Source organism: Balaenoptera musculus, chromosome 4 (genome assembly GCF_009873245.2).
Source record: "Balaenoptera musculus isolate JJ_BM4_2016_0621 chromosome 4, mBalMus1.pri.v3, whole genome shotgun sequence".
Classification (NCBI taxonomy): domain Eukaryota; kingdom Metazoa; phylum Chordata; class Mammalia; order Artiodactyla; family Balaenopteridae; genus Balaenoptera; species Balaenoptera musculus.
Window position 1 is genome coordinate 129,541,856 of NC_045788.1, and position 12,393 is coordinate 129,554,248.

The 12,393-nt window shown below is 37.2% G+C and overlaps 1 pseudogene; it reads right to left on the reverse strand.

Annotated features, from left to right (window-relative positions):
• Nucleotides 1-249: 249 nt before the first annotated feature.
• Nucleotides 250-657, reverse strand: LOC118894965 (annotated as a pseudogene).
• Between the last annotated feature and the right edge of the window lie 11,736 nt (nucleotides 658-12,393).

Consider the following 12,393-nt stretch of genomic DNA (forward strand, 5'->3'; position numbering starts at 1 on the left):
GTGGCAAAATTCAGGACAATCTGAGAAAAGAATTCAAAAGTGGCAGCTACATTCACTGATATGTCCATGTGAGACCCACGTACACACAACCCCATTTTTCAGGGTATATGTCAAGGGGCCAAGACCCCGATCAGCATGATAAGTTATTTTGTACATTACAGTGCACAGAAAAACAGAAGGAAAGACACTTTCTCAGAGAGGTTCATATTGCTCTGAAGGAGGCTGGAGCCCAGCACCCCAGAGCCATCATTAGCTGGACCCCTCCTCTTCTATGGTTGCAGTGGCCTCAGAGGCAGCTGTTTCCTCTAAACGATCCCCTGGCTTCTCCTCCTCCTTCTGGAAATAGAGGTCCGGATACTTCTGCATGCACCCCTGCATGGCCCGGAACTGGTCTACACAGTCTGACCCCTTGACATCCTCCATGCTGTAGCGGAAGCAAGAAAAGGCCACCTTGAAAAGTTTCCCACACTGACCACTGGCCATCCGCCCAAGGCACGGGCAGTTCCAGTTGATGTCTCCATTTGGCAGGATCAGTCTCTTCTCCTCGTACAGATCATTGGGGTCATTGACCGCCAGCTCCAATTTGCTTGGAGTTTCATGGTCTTCTTTGGTGACAAATATGATTCAATCCTTCCCTTCCTGCTGGCAGTAGGTCATGGTGCAGCCCGGTGCTTCAACTGCACAGCAATGGCGGTGGTGGCCTCCAGGTTCTGTCCATTTTTAAATCAGGTTGTTTGGTTTTTTTTGATATTGAGTTGTATGAGCTATTTTTATATTTTGGATATTAACCTCTTACTGGTCATATCATTTGCAAGTATTTTCTCCCATTTAGTAGGCTGTCTTTTCGCTTTGTTGATGATTTCCTTTTCTGTGAAAGAACTTTTAAGTTTAATTAGGTCCAATTTATTTATTTTCACTTTTGTTTCCTTTGCCTTAGGAGAGAGATCCAAAAAAATATTGCTATGATTTATGTCAAAAAGTGTTCTGCCTATGTTCTCTTCTAGGAATTTTATGGTTTCAGGTCTTATATTTAGGTCTTTAAACCATTTTGAGTCTATTTTTGTATATGGTGTGAGGAAATGTTCTAATTTCATTCTTTTACATGTATCTGTCTGGTTTTCTCCGCACCATTCCTTAAAGAGTCTGTCTTTATTTTATATTCTTGTCTCCTTTGCTGCAGATTATTTGACAATAAGAGCATACGTTTATTTCTGGGATCTCTATGCTGTTCCATTGATCTATGTGTCTGTTTTTGTGACAGTAACATGCTGTTTTGATTACTGTAGCTTTGTAGTATAGTCTGAAGTCAGGGATCATGATACCTCCAGTTGTGTTCTTTTTTCTCAAGATTGCTTTGGCAATTCAGGGTCTTTTGTGTTTCCATATATATTTTAGGATTATTTGTCCTAGTTCTGTGAAAAATGTCATGGGTATTTTGATAGGTATTGTGTTATTTTTGTAGATTGCTTTGGTTAGTGTGGACACTAACAATATCAATTATTCCAATCCATGAACATGGGCTATTTTTCCATTTCTCTGGATCATCTTCAATTTCCTTCATCAATGTTTTATAGTTTTCAGAGTTAAGGTCTTCCATCTCCTTGGTACATTTATTCCCAGGTATTTTATTCTTTTTGATGTGATTTTAAATGGGATTGTTTCTTGCTTTCTCTTTATGATTGTTCATTATTAGTGTATAGAAAAGCAATAGCTTTCTATGCATTAATCTTGTATCCTAAAACTTTACTGAATTCATTTATTAGTTCTAATAGTCCTTTGGTGTAAATTTTAGGGTTTTCTACATATAGTATCATGTCATCTGTAAATAGTGATAGTTTTACTTCTTCCCTTCCAATTTGGATACCTTTTACTTCTTTTTCTAGTCTGATTGCTGTGACTAAGACTTCCAATACTATGTTAAATAGAACTGGTGAGAGTGGGCATGTGTGTTTTGTTCTTGACTTTGGATAAAAAGCTTTCAGCTTTTCATTGTTGAGTATGATGTTAGCTGTGCATTTGTCATAAATGGCCTTTATTATTTTGATATATGTTCCCTCTATATCAACTTTGATAAGAGTTTTTATCATGAATGGATGTTGAATTTTTCTGCATCTATTGAGAAGATCATGTGATTTTTATCCTTCCTCTTGTTAATGTGGTGTGTCACACTGATTGATTTGTGACTGTTGATCCATTCTTGTATCCCTAGAATGAATCCCACTTGATCATGGTGTATAATTCTTTTTATATATTGTTGAATTTGGTTTGCTAATGTTTTGTTGAAGATTTTTGCATCTATATTTGTCAGAGATATTGGCCAGTAATTTTCTTTTTGTGTAGTGTCTTTGTTTGATTTTGTTATTATGCTAATGGTGGCCTTGTAGAATGAATTTGGGAGTGTTACCTCTTCTTCAATTTTTTGCAATATTTTGAGAAGGATAGGTATTAGCCCTTCTCTACATGTTTGTTAGAATTCCCCTGTGAATCTGTCCACTCCCGGACTTTTGTTTGCTGGGAGTTTTTATTATTATTATTATTGTTATAAATTCAATTTCACTGCTAGTTTTTGGTTTGTTCAAGTTGTCTATTTCTTCCTGATTCATTCTTGGAAGGTTGTATATTTCTAAAAATTTGTCCATTTCTTCTAGGTTGACCAGTTCGTTGGCATATAACTGTTTGTAGAATTCTTTTATGATTTTTTTGGTGTATCTCTGTGATACCAGTTGTTATTTCTCCTCTTTCATTTCTCATTTTGTTTATCTGTGTCCTCTCTTTTTTTCTTGATGACTTTAGCTAAAAATTTATTAATTTTGTTTATCTTTTCAAAAAAACAGCTCCTGGCTTTATCTTTTTGATTTTTTTTTTAGTCTATAATTTATTTCCTCTCTGATTGTTATTATTTCCTTCTTTATGCTTACTTTGTGCTTTATTTGTTCTTCTTTTTCTAATTCCTTTAGATACTAAGTTAGGTTGTTTGACATTTTTCTTGTTTCTTAGGGGCAGGCCTCTATCCCTGTAAACTTCCCTCTTAGAATGCTTTTGCTATGTTTCATAGGTTTTGGAAAGTTGTGTTTCCATTTTTATTTACCTCAAGGTATTTTCTGATTTTATCTTTGATTTCTTCATTGAGGGGTTTTTAGTAACTTGTTTAGTCTCTTCATTTTGTGTTTTTCCCATTCTTCTTCTTGTAATTGATTTCTAGTTTCATACTGCTGTGATTGGAAAAAATGCTTGATATAATTTCTATCCTCTTAAATTTGTTGAGACTTGTTTCGTGACCTAACATGTGATCTATCCTAGAGAACACCCCACATGCACTTGAAAAGAATGTGTATTCTGCTTTTTTTGGATGGAATGTCCTATAGATATATATTAAGTTCAACTGAACTAATGTGTCATTTAAAACTACTATTTCTTTGTTGATTTTCTGTTGGATGATTTGTCCATTGATGTAAGTGAGGTGTTAAAGTCCCCTACTAATATTGTAATATTGTCAATTTCTCCCTTTATGTCTGTTAATATTTGCTTTATATATTTACATACTTCTGTATTATGTGTATATTTGTTAATGAGTGTTATATCCTCTTCCTTTATTGATCCCTTTATCATTATATAATGCCCTTCTTTGTCTTTTGTTACAGAATTCATTTTAAAGTCTGTTTTGCCTGATATGGTATTGTGACCCTGGCTTTCTTGTCATTTCCATTTGCATGAAATATCTTTTTCCATCCCTTCATTTTCAGTCTGTATGTGTCTTTAGCTCTGGAGAGGGTCTTATGTAAACAGCATATAGGTAGGTCTTGTTTTTGTTTTTGTTTTTATCCAATTAGCCAGCCTATGCCTTTGATTGGATCATTTAGTCCACTAGCATTTAAAGTAATTATTGGTAGGTATGTACTTATTGCCATTTTGCTACTTGTTTTCTGATTCCCATCTCAATTTTAAGAGGATTGTTCTTAAGCTCAGTATATAACTGCTTTCATATCATTTTGGTTATTTTTAAAATAATATCCTTAGAACTAAAATATGTTTCTTATAGAAAATTTAGAGAATAAAGACTCATGTAAAGATGAAAATGAAAATCACCTGTATTCTCCCCACTCAGAAATACCCTTTAAACATTTTATTGAATTTCCTTCTATATTTTTTCTCTTAGGTACATCATTAAACTTCCATGGTCTGCCATTATAATCACCCCCTCACATGTAGTCTCAACCCCTCTACTACTCTCACCTTCATCACACATGTCTAGTAAAACCTCAACCCTCCATCTTCTCTGCACTTGTGTCTGAGCAGCTGAATGTTACCGGAGAATATATAACTGAATTGATGTTTCCTTAATTTGATTATCTAAAATCACAACTTGCACATACTATGACCCAGAAACCCACTTATATTTCCCAGAATGATTTTATATGTTCTCCTCAAACCACCCACAACTCCTCCCTATTTTACCCTCACTCAGCTATTGACCTTGCCTCATACTTAAGTGAAATAAAAGCCTTCAGATGATAACTCTAAAATTCCTAATGCAAACTTAACAAAGACTACCCTCATCAGCAGTTATCTTCACTTTTTCCCTTCTGTCATTATGGAGAGCCCTTTCTTCATCTTAGCCAATTCCAGGCCCTCCCCTTATCCTATGGATCCAGTGCTCTTTGACCTTTAAAAACACTTCACTTTGGTTATCCACTCTCCTTTTATCAAATTTTCCATTCTTTATCAGATCAGTTTTGTAACCATGTTCTAATTTTCCAACTTTCTCTTAGAAACAACACCAAAAACAAACAATCAAACCTTAGTTCCATAGCTCCCTGAAGGTTGGTTTCACTCATTTCTCCATTATCCTGCATAACCAACTTCTCAAGAGTTGTTAAATGTATTGGTTCCACCTCCTTTACTTTTCTTTAATCCATTCTAATATGGCTTCTACATTGCCCCACGACTATACTGAAACTTCTTGTCTCAGGATCACTGACAATCGTCACACAGCTATTTGCAATCTACATATCTCTGTCCTCTTATCCACCCTTTGAGCATTTGATGGGATTGGCCATTTACTTCCTGAAACACTCTCTTCTCTTGGCTATCATTACACTATTGTTTCCTAGTTTTCCAAATGCACTGGCTTATTCCATCAGTTTCCTTTTCCAGCTGGCTCCTACGCCTCCTCTGAAGTATTGGCAGTCCTCTGGTTTAAGTTGTGGATCCTCTTCTCTTCTTTTGCTTTTTCTCCCTGAGTGATCCTATTAATTCCCAGTCTTTAAAAAATCAGTATGACGCAAGACTCCAAAGTTTATATCTCCAACCTAGATAATTTTTTTTCTGAGCACCATATACAATTTTGCTTACCTGATAGCTCAACCTGTATGTCTTATAGACACTTAAATCATATACATCTAAGATAAAACTTCTCATTTCTCTTCTGCAAGTGAATCCCTCCCCTATCTGTTCTATCCCAATAAATGGCACCATTATCCTTTAGTTGCTCAATTTAGAAACCTGAGTCAGTCCTGATTTTCTTTTCCCGTAACCCTTATCCAAAGCATTGGTAACTTCATTTGATTCTACTCCCCAAAATATCTTGATTCTGTCTTTTCTCCATCTTCTTGGCTCCTGGTCATAGCCCATCCTTCACAGACTATGTTGACATCTCTTTGCTGGTCTCTTTGGTTCCACATTTGCTCCTCTACAATCCATTTCCACATCACAAGCAAGAGTGATCATCTTCTAGAACATAAATTAAACATTCCTTAAAAACTGTAAGTGGCTTTTCATTATACTTGTAACAAATTCAAACTCTTTACAAGAGCTGGATGGCTCTATAGATCTAGCTCATTTGTCTCTGCTGATCTCTCCATCCTCAGGCTGCACTACTACATCACTACATCAAAGCCACTCTTTTTCAAACACATCCAAATCTTTCCTACCTCAGGATATTCATACATGCTGTTCCCTCTGTTCTTTTCTCTCTACTGTTGCCTAGTGTGACTTCTTGTCTGTTGGAAATCAGCTTAAATATTGTCTTTTCTGCAGATGCCTTTTCTGGCCAGTCTAACTAAAGTAGGTAGAATTTCTATTCCATCCATCTGTGAGTGAAGTGATCTGAATATCTCTCAAATGCCAATTTTTAATCTTTCCTCAGAAAACAATTTCTTCCCCTATTAGTGATATAAATCCCAGTGATCTATTCTTGGAAAAGCCAATTTAAATATGAAATACTGACTGTGATATGATAACAGTTGCATGACAATAGACTTGGATTCAAATTTGAATTTGGACTTGTTACTTTTAAAATCAGCTCTTTCCTCTTCTGTTTCTTAATTAGCAGATAGATGATAAATCAAAAAGAATGAAATAAAGGGAAGATATAGTACAGTTACTGAATGATAAGACAGCCTCTTAAGACTTCTTGCATTTAAGGGCAGAAGAATCATGAAGGAGAGGGGCAAACATTCCTTAAACGCTCTCTCTGTATTAGGCACTATACTAGATACTTAACTAGCTGTTCTGACTTTAGGACACTGCTAGGCCAAAGCCAGGGACTACTAACTCATAACATTTTAGAATTGGAAAGAATCTCACAGATCATTTATTATGTAATGAACGTACCCATTATGAGATTCCTCTAGTAATATGTGATCTAGTGCTTTCCCAGTCTCCCCTTGAACTCTCTACTTCCCACTGTAGCTCATTCCATGGTTAATAATTCTAATTACCAGAAAGTTTTAGCTTAATGGCATATAAATCTGTCTCCATGTAACTTCCACTCACTATTCCTGTTCCCATCCCCTGCAGCCAAACAGAGTGAGATGTCTCAGTCCACCCCATGAGTCTTCCAGGTATTAGAAGTTGGTCATCAAGTTGCCCTCAGGGCTCCTCCAGGCCAAATGTTATCAATTGGGTTTGGACTTAGTGTGACTTGAGGCTGATTGGCCACAACCAGGATTCCTGCAGACTTCCTCTCTTCATTATTCCCTGTGCCGCTGGGCCAAGTGTACATAGTTGAGATCATTTTACAGCCCTTTCTCTCTAAATAATTACTTCTTTAGGCATAAGGCTGCTCCTATTATTATTGTCCATAGAATACCTGTTCTTTAAATGTCAGCATAGTACTTGTGCTATATGTATACTAACTTTAATCCACACAATATCCTTGGATGGTAGGTACTAGTTTGAAACATATGAAATTGTCATATTTATAGTTTAAAAATTGTTGAATATCAGCAACTTCAAATGGTGCATTTATTATTAATCTGATTTTATAGATGAGAAAAACAGAGCCTTGGACATGTGATATATCTTGTTCAAGGCCACAAAGCCAAGAGCAGGGTGAGGTCTACCCCTACATCAGTCCAGCTCCAGAGGTGGCTCATTTGCTGCATGTGCTGCTTCTTTATGTATCACCTTGCCATTGCAGATGGAGGATTCAAGGTAAAGACAAAGAGGCCGCAGTCTTTTGTAATGCAGCATGGCAGAGTGGAAAGGAAACATTTGAGATAGTTGTATATTTGCTAAATACGTGTATTCCACCACTTACTATTTGTGTGGCCTTGAGAAAGTTACCGAACCTCCCGGAAACCCAATTAGTGTATCTCTAAAATTGGGTTATTAATATTTAACTTGCAGTGCTTGTATGAGGATCCAGTGAGTTGACGTTCTATCAAGCTCCCACCCAATACCTTCCTGTTGCCTGGCATATTGTGCTGTACAGTCTCAGCCCACTCACTTTCTCATTCTCCTACATCAGGCGACAGCTAACTTCTTCCTAAAAGGCCAATAGTAAATATTGCAGGCTTTGTTAGCCAAGAGGAAATATCCTCAGCTCTTCAACTACCTGTTCTCACTAAAAGGCTATAGTTATCTGACCACTTTGAAAAATGTAAAAGCTATTCTTAGCTCACAGGCCATACCAAAACAGGTAGGTCAAGGGGCTGGAGTTTGCCAGCCCCTACACTAGCTGACTATTATGTAGTTTATTCTCTCTTCTCAAGTCTCCAGCAGCTTCTAACTCATGCTCACTCTCAATGATTACATTGCTTCTTCTTTCATTGAGAAAATAGAAGCAATCAGAAAAGATGTTGCAGCAGTTCCCCTTGCCTTATTTATTGTGCCTGAATTCTCCTCCTTGTCCCTATAGCTAAGGGTCTCTCTGGGCTCCTGACACAATCTAGCCCTTCTGCTTGTGCACTTAATTCCATTGTCTCCTACTCTCAGGAACATTGCTCTAACAATTCTCCCCTAGCTCCTTCAAAGCACTAACATTTCTTCCTCCATTGAATCATTCCCATCAGTGAGCAAACATGCTGTGATTTTTCCCATCTTAAGAAAACTCTCCCTCGACCCCACTTCCTCCTGCACTTACCGCTCATTCCCCATTTCTTGCAGTAAAACTCCATGAATGAATTAGCTATCTAGGCTAACTCTAATTTCTCTTTTCCCATTCTTTCTTCACTATCACCCCATCGGTAATGAACTCCAGGTTGTTTACATGAATGAGCAGTTCTCAATCCTCATCTAGTCTGATTTATCAGCAGCGTTTGCCACAGGATCATTCCTTTCTTCCTGAAACCCTCCTTCATGTGCCTTGTTGGGTACTAGACACTACTTCTTTTCCTCTTTAATCACTGCTGCTTCTTCTCAGATTCTTTGCGGTTCATCTTTATCTCAGGGATGAGTCCTTAGATCTCTCCTATTTTCTGTCTACATTCTGTCTTGTAATAATCTTATATAGCCTTATAGCTTTATCTATATGTTATGACTTCAGTATGTATATTTCCACCCTAGGCCATTTCCTGAACTCCAGGTTTTTATATCTGACTGTCCATTTAACATCTCTACTTTGATATCTAATTGGTGTCTCAAACTCACCATGAGTTTGAGCTCCTGATATTCCCCATCAACAAAATAGCCTTCTCTTCTAGTCTTTCTCATTTACGTAAACTGCAATTCCATTCTTTCAGTCACTCAGGCTAAAAACCTTAGCTTTATCCTCTTTACAAATTTTTTTAATCAACTTTTTGAACATAATTTATGCCCAGTAAACTTTGTCTATTTCAAGTATACAATTCAATGAATTTTGACTGATGTATATACCAGGAAACCACTGCCACAATCAATATACAGGACATTTCTATCTCTCTTTGTCACCCATTCATCTCTTTTCCCTTGTCCCCTAAAGAGCACTGATCTGCTTTCTGTCACTGTGGGGTTACTTTACATTTTCTAGAATTTTATATAAATAGAACTCTACAGGGTGTACTCTTTGGTGTCTGTGCCTTTTACTTAGAATAAACATTTTGAGATCCATTCCTGTCATGTGTGTTAGTAGTTCACTTCTTTTTGTTGTGATTAATATTCCCTTATATGGATAATTGTTTATGCCTTCTCCAAGTGACGGACATTTGGGTTGTGTCCAGTTTTTGGCTATTCTGAATAAAGCTGCTATGTACATTCAGTAGAGGTCTTTGTTCAGACATTTGATTTCAGTTTTCTTGAGTAAATCACTTAGGTACAGAATGTCCAGGTAGTATGGTAGGTGTATTGGGTAACTTTTAAAGAAACTGTCAAACAGTGTTCCAAGGTAGTTGTGCCATTTCATATTCCCACCAGCAGTGTATTAAAGTGTGAGTTCCTCCACATCCTTGCCTGGCTACATCTTCAACTGCTCTCTTTTTCTCACATCCAATCTGAAATTCCATCTATTAGCAAATCCTGTTGCCCAAATCTTCAAAATACACCTAGAATCCTATTCCTTCTCATACTACTACTGCTACCATTTTGGTAGAAGACAGTCTCACTGGGTTTTTGCAATGGCTTCCTGCTTATGCCATTCAGTGTATTCAAAACACAGCGGTTGAAATACACTTGTTAAGTATAAGCAGTTTCTATCACTCCACTGTTTAAACCCTTGGTGGCTTCCCTTCTCAGAGCAAATGCCAAGGGTATTATAGTGACCCATTTGACTCTTCCTGATCTGTCCATTCCTAACGCCCTTAACTTTCCATGCTCCTACTTCTCTTTCTCTCTTTTCCTTCTCTCAATGCTACCTTGAATACACCAAGTTTGCCCCCATCTCAGGGCCTTTGCACAGGATGTTTTCTGGTCTCTTTCTTTCTCAGATACATATATGACTCACATCTTCACTTCCTTCAGATCTTTACTCCAAAAACCCTTTCTCTATGAGGCTTTCCTTGATTCTCCCATTTAAAATTGCACCCATCCCACCCCTTAGTCCCTGTTCCTACCTTATTTTTGCCATTGCGCTTATCACCATTTGGTAGTCAATATACATTTGTTGACCCTCATCTATGTGCCAATGACTATTCTAGGCACTTGAGAGGCAGTGTTAAACGAAACAGTCAAAAATCTCTACCATCCTGGAGTTTTCAAATATTTTATTAATTTATCTTGCTTCTCAATCATCTCCCATCCACAAGAATAAAAGCTCTGTGATAACAGGGATTATGTCCGTTTTGTTTAATGCTGTCTCATTACTGCCCAGAAAAATGCTGGCAAACAGTAGGATTTCAACAAATACCAGCTGTTGTCTTTTAATTTCATTTTTTTCCAAATAAAAAAGCAAACTCTGGTCCAAGCTTTATTAATGTAGAATAGATTACTGCAGTGTCCTACTTTGGACTTTGAGGGAATCTGCAGCCTGTGAAAATTGAAGACACAATTGAATTGCTAATTAAAAAATGGAACTAGTTCAATTCTGTAATCCTCTAAGAGTGGGTTTTAAACTCTGAAGTAGTATTAATCTAATTTTCTAGACTGCTTATCAAGAAAACTCCATTTCTCTGCAGACAGCCTCTTCCAAGACTTTTGGATTGATGAGCAGCTGCCTGAGTGTTGAGCAATGAGGTGGGCTATTCTGCAGATTTCCCCTTCTTTAGAAATGTGCCTTTTAACACGTTGTCTGGATTAATGTTTCCCAAAGTCTGTTCCCTTGACCACCTGCATTAGCACTGATCAACTCAAACCACTGAATCAGGATCTCTAAGGGTAGGATTCTGAAATCTTCATTCTTTACAAACTCCTGATGTAGTTGGCTATTTGAAGTTTGCAATTATTTGTTTTAAAATTTGTCTGAGTTAGGACAACTGGGTCTAGGAGGATTGAACCACTGTAATTGAAGGCAGTATGGCAAGGATCCTCAGCAGGTGGATTGAGATGTTCAGGTGAGGGTTGGAAGATTTGATCGAAGCCAAAGGTTAGTAGTTTTAGTTGTGCCCTTGTTATGGGTTGAATGGTACCCACCCCCCCCAAAATAAAGTCCCAACTCCCAGTACCTCAGAATGTTACCTGGTTTGAAAATATAGTTGTTGCAGATATAATTAGTTAAGATGAGGTCCTACTGGGATAGGTTGGATCCCTAATCCAATTTGATTGATATCCTTACAAAAAGAACTCCATGTAAAGACAGGGACACAGGAAAAATGCCATGTGAAGATGAAGGATTAGATGTTGCATCTACAAGCCAAGGGACACCAAAGATTGTCAGCAAACCACGAGAAGCTAGGGAAAGTCAAGGATGGATTCCTCTACAGGTTTCAGAAGGACCATGACCCTGCCAACACCTTGATTTTGGATTTCCAGCCTCCAGAAATGAGCGACAATAAGTTTCTTTTGTTTTCAGTCTCCCAGTTTGTGGTACATTGTTTTGGCAGCCCTAGGGAACCAACATTGCCCTTGTCCTTCAGTTATTTATCAAACAACTAAAAATATATTATTGAGGTGGGATTATAGATAAAAGAAGAAGAGGCCAGAGTGACAACTTCAGGGACTTCTAGAACTCAGGGAATTTTAAATGTAGGCTAGAAATTTTTCTAGAGGATAGACAGTCCAATGGAAGAATAAGGAAGCTAGAAAAATGTTCGCACCTACATGAAAGCTGATGTATGACAGAAATGGCATTGTTAGAAAGTGAGAAAGAGGTCAGCTAGTTAGTATATAGGAGTAGGAAATTTGGCTATCCATATACAAAAATAAAATTAGATCCCTACTTCATATAATAACAACAACAATAATAATAGTAATAGTAATCACTTAAATGCATTTAGTAGGTACTGTTCTAAGAGGTTTTTGCATATCCTAGTTGCAACTTCACACTTATCTATCAATAAGCGCTACTAGTTTTATACCCATTTTACAGATTAAGAAACTAGGGCATGTAGAGGTTAAGTGACAAGCTAAAATGTGATGGAGGTGAGATGTGAACTCAGGCAGTCTGGCTTCAGACTTCATGCTTTTAATCACTATGCCATACTAGTTCACTCTTCATAAAGAAATCGAGTTAAGGTATATTAAAAATTTGACAGTGCAAATAAAACCAAAAAATTTAGAAGAAAACAAAGAATGTCTTTAAGGCTTCTAGCATGAAATAAATAA